This window comes from Periophthalmus magnuspinnatus, chromosome 17, assembly GCF_009829125.3.
Source record: "Periophthalmus magnuspinnatus isolate fPerMag1 chromosome 17, fPerMag1.2.pri, whole genome shotgun sequence".
Lineage (NCBI taxonomy): Eukaryota > Metazoa > Chordata > Actinopteri > Gobiiformes > Gobiidae > Periophthalmus > Periophthalmus magnuspinnatus.
This window is the reverse complement of record NC_047142.1, coordinates 25,187,414-25,192,716: the sequence shown is the minus strand read 5'-3', so window position 1 is coordinate 25,192,716 and position 5,303 is coordinate 25,187,414.

The following is a 5,303-nucleotide window of genomic DNA, read 5'->3' as shown; positions in this document are numbered from 1 at the left end:
TCCTTGCGGCTTGTTCTGGTCCGGACTACAACTTCACGACACCAGGCCTAACCAGAACTAAGCCCCTTTCTGACGGTGATTATTCAGCCATAGAGATAAAACGCATAGGCCAAAGCGGTATGGGATAGGATGGATTTTCAAGGGCAAGGTTAGGCACTGGAATGGGAGGAGAGAGTAATAAAAAGCAGAGATTTTGAAGTTAGTATTTTAAAATGGACAAAAAGTCAAAACAACAAAGGTAGTCCCAAAGTAGAGCAATTTTAACGTATGGGGTTTGAGCTGCGTCTTTGGTTATTCCACATGCGCTTGTCGTCCAATCTATGTCAGTCCGTCTCACTAAGCATCAGTCACCAGCTTCTAATCCAATGCCCCATTCCCCTCCTCCCATGATGAAGTTCCTCCAGTAGCCAAAAGGGGGCTCTACCGACAGCTGGTGGTATTGTCATCGGGGTTAATACTACGATCCTATTAGGGCAGCGCTGCACGACTCTAAGGCAGGATTAGAGAGCTCTCTGAACAATTGGACGGAGGATTGTTGCTGCCCAATGGAAAAAGTAAAGAAGCAGGAAAAAATTGCACAAGTGGCGTGGCACAAGCAAAACAAACAAGGCAAATAAACTAGAGTGACCTCCAAAGGTCCTGTGTACTCGCTTCAGCAAGTCTGTCCAGCACATGATTGCCCACTAATCATAATTCATCTGTCCTCATGTGAACGCTTTTTGGCCTGCTTGGCAGAGTTAAAAATGGAAAATGTGGTCCACTCAAAAATACAGTAAAAGGTTAATATACTTTTGCACAAATGTGCTTGGCCTGCTGATGATTTCAAGTAAACTCCAGAGGTAATTCTGATAGAACAAAGTCATGGTTTGAGTGCATTGTAATGCTGTCTAAGTCACTTATAGTTGCAGCACACATGCAGACCGAGCTGTGCGACACAACTAAAAAAAATCCTTTGGCATTGCTCTCACAGTTTGCCAAATGTTTCTCCCCACTCTTGACTCCATTTCACACTGTGTTATCCTGTCCAATACAGGCCCATACATTTTTTGATATGTGGTATTTGTTGGGCTCAGTTCTGTTGTTGTGTCCTTAGGCAAGACACTATACCCACCTTGCCTAGTATGAATGAGGAGTGTGGTCGTGGTCAGAGATTTGCTGCCTCAGTTCAGCCAGTCTGCCTCAGGACAGTTGTGACTACAAAAGTCGCTAGAGCACCTTTTTTAAAAAAACACAGTGCTATGGTGTCAGTATACCCTAAGTGCTGCCAGTCTGCGCCATCGGCCCCTCTGACCAACAATAATTACTCACACACCACACTAGGCACACTAGGTGGATGGAGTGTCTTGCCTAAAGACACAGAATTTGGTCCAAGCAGAAGTTAATCACTGTTCTACATCTGGTGTTTGTTGTAGTCAGAAATGATAATTTTAGCTGTTGTATTTATAAGAACAATAATAGTAATATAATGAAAGAATATACAATGAGTCTGCATTCATTATTTTGAGTTTATCTTGTGTCACCAGCAGCTTTGCTGCATATTTGTTTGTCTGAATGCTGAGCTTCAAGACAAAGACTCCATAATGTATTCTGAAAATCCTGGGGCAAAGTCAGGATACATACATCAATTATCAATTATATATATACAGTAAAATCTCCTCCTCACCCTCCGCGGGTGGTCTCTCATCCCCTCTTTTGCCACGCTCAGGACCTCTACCAGAGGCCTGGGAGCTTGAGGGTTCTGCGCAGTATCTTTGCTGTTCCTAGTACTGCACTTTTCTGGACTGAGAGGTCTGATGTTTTTCCTGGGATCTGCTGTAGCCACTCCTCCAGTTTGGGGGTCACTGCCCCAAGTGCTCCGATGACCACGAGCAGCACTGATACTGTCACCTTCCAAGCCTTTTCCAGCTCTTCTTTGAGCCCCTGGTATTTCTCTGGTTTCTCATGTTCCTTTTTCCTGATGTTCCCATCACTTGGTACTGCGATGTCCACCACAACAGCTTTACTCTGTTGTTTATCCACTACCACAATGTTCGGTTGGTTCGCCATCACCATTCTGTACCTGGAAGTCCCACAGGATCTTGACTCGATCATTCTCCACTACCTTTGGAGGTGTTTCTCACCTTGATCTTGGGGTTCCCAGTCCGTACTCTGCACAGATGTTTCTGCACACTATGCCTGCCACTTGGTTATGTCGCTCCATCTATGCTTTCCCTACCAACATCTTACACCCTGCAGTTATGTGCTGGATTGTCTCAGGGGCCTCTTTGCACAACCTACACCTCGGGTCTTGTCTGGTGTGGTAGATCTGGGCCTCTATCGCTCTGGTGCTCAAGGCCTGCTCCTGTGCAGCCAGGATGAGTGCCTCTGTGCTGTTCTTCAGTCCAGCTTTATTAAGCCATTGGTAGGATTTCTTGATATCAGCCACTTCAGTTATATTCTGGTGGTACATCCCATGCAGGGGCTTGTCCTTCTATGATGGTTCCTCCAGCATCTCTTCCTCTGCACTCCACTGTCTGGGACCTTGTCTTTGATGTACTTATGGATTTTGGATGTTTCATCCTGGACAGTGGCTCTCACACTCACCAATCCTCAGCCTCCTTCCTTACGGCTCACGCACAGTCTCAGGGTGCTGGATTTGGGATGGAACCCGCCATGCATGGTCAGGAGCTTATGGGTTTTAACATCTGTGGTCTGTATCTCCTCCTTTGGCCAGCTTATGATTCCTGCTGGGTATCTGATTACTGGCAGCTGTTTATTGCCTGGGTCTTATTCTTACCATTGAGCTGACTCCTTAGGACTTGCCTAACTTGTCTGAGGTATTTGGCAGTGGCTAGTTTCCTTGTTTCCTCTTCAAGGTTGCCATTTGCTTGTCGGATACCAAGTTACTTGTAACTGTCCTCAATGTCTGCTATTGTCCCAGACCTATGTAGAACAGTAGTGGGAACAGTGCGTCTCCTTGGTATATACCACATTTGATGGTCACTTGTGCGAGTGGCTTGCCATTGCCCTCAAGGGTTGTTTTCCACAACCTCATCAAGTGTGCAATGAAGGCTCTTAGAGTCCTGTTGCTGTTGTACAGCTCCAGGCATTCAGTGATCCATGTGTGTGGCATTGAGTCGTAGGCTTTCTTGTAATCAATCCAGGCAGTGCACAGGTTGGTCTTACGGGTTCTGCAGGCTCGGGCGACTTTTGCCGATGCCCTTCTGCTCTGTGCTCATGTACTGTTCCATGTGCCCACTTATCTTAGCCGCGATGATGCCTGACTCCTTCTCCCGTATGTCTTTCCAGTACTGTTCGGTTTCCAGCCTTGGTGGGTCTGCTCTGGTATTACCCTGCCATTGAGTGTACACTTTCGCCGATTGTGTTGCGAACAGCCGGTTTATTTGTCTGGCATCATTGTTTACATACATACATCATTGTATACATACATACATAAATATGTATGTATGTGTATGTGTGTATATATATATATATATATATATATATATATATATATATATATATATATATATATATATATATATATATTGCCTGAGTCTGTGTGCCCATGTGTTTGTCCTCAGTGCATCTGATTTGTCTTTTTGATCAAACTAATGAGTAAAAATGGAAATACAAGAATAAAAAAGAAGCAATTATGGCTGTTTAAACAAACATTAAACAAATGATTCTGTATTCCAGATAAAGACATTTTGTTATTATTTTTACAAAATTGAATTGTGAATTTGAATCATGTAAATAACATTTAAAAATAAATAAATTATATATATATGGAAAAAATATATATATATATATATTCAGCGCAAGAGATTTATGCATGTTCTTTCTCTCTGTATAAACAGGAGAAGAAGATCTAGTCTGAAAAATGGTTGCTGTGTTCGGATCTGTAATAAAGTAAACAAAAGTAAACAAACCTGCACACTTATCTACTTGTGAGGATGGAAAGTAATAGCAACATTTTCACAAGTAGGTGCTTCTGGCTTACAGCGTGAATAGTGCTCATGTCAAATATAGGTACTACACTCACAAACTTTGCCCTTCAGATTTTGTTTATTTCATTGATCTACAATGATATGTGAGCTGTCGCCTATAGTTAGTTAGCCAAATACGGCCCGCCATGTCATTTTATGTGGCCCGCGACAATGTAAATTTAAATGTATGTCATGTTAAAATGTCAGTTTATCAGGAGTTATGCAGTTACACAGACATATTTTTTATATCTTTGCAAATTTGACACAAACCATTTTGCTGATGTGTCCCTCGATGAAATTGAGTTTGACACCTCTGGTCTAGAGCATATGTGTCAAACTCAAGGCCCGTGGGCCAAATGTGGCCCTCCACATCATTTTATGTGGCCCTTGACAGAATAAATTAAAAGGTTTGATGGTCTTAACATGTTATTTTATTAAGAGATACACTGGTACACAGCTATATTTTTACATCTATGCAAATGAATATGCAATATTTGTAAGTTGAATAAGTAATAAATACAGAAACAGTTAATTAAAAAGTTAAATAAGTAGTTACGTTTATTTTACATCTGGCCCTTTGAGCGCAGCCATTTTGCTGATGTGGCCCTGGTCTAGAGTTTCAGTCCAATCAAGTGTCACTGATTTCTTTCCACTATTGTGATCATTTTCTGTGTGCATTTTAACTGAATTGCTTTATATTAATGTGAGGAGCCTACAGATGCCCTCTGGAGCCTAATGGAGGAGTTATAGTACATTATGATAATAGCACACTGTAGTGTAATGAAGAGCTGTGCTCTTATGGTCAGTGGTTTGCTAGAGTCATCAAATTAGACCCAGTTCAGATGTAACATTACTGGTTAGGGTCAGGGTTAACACAACAAACTAAAGTAACTAAGAATACAGGTATGGATAATTCAGAACTTGAAATCACCCAGTTTAGGTGTAAACGCTCTTCTTTGGCTGTTTGTGTCACATTCTCAGATGAGGGGAAAGAGACAACCATGTCATGAGTTTCCTGATTTATTTGATTACATGGTTTTCATCAGAAATATCTCAAGCGTAAGATCACAAATAGAATATAATAACATAGTTTAAAAACAAACTATATTGCAACAGAAATCTGAATTTTAACAATATTTATTTTAGCAGTCACCCCATCTGTATGAAGCATTAGAAAATGTATATTCAAATCTACAGGATGTAAAGCTGATAAAAAGCTTCTGTCTTGAGTGTTACAGTAATGACTGAGCCAAGAAAGGACTTTTAACAATCCAGAAGACAACTAGACGCGTTCATCAGAAGCTAATTTCTCTGTTGAGATGTTAGATAAGCCTT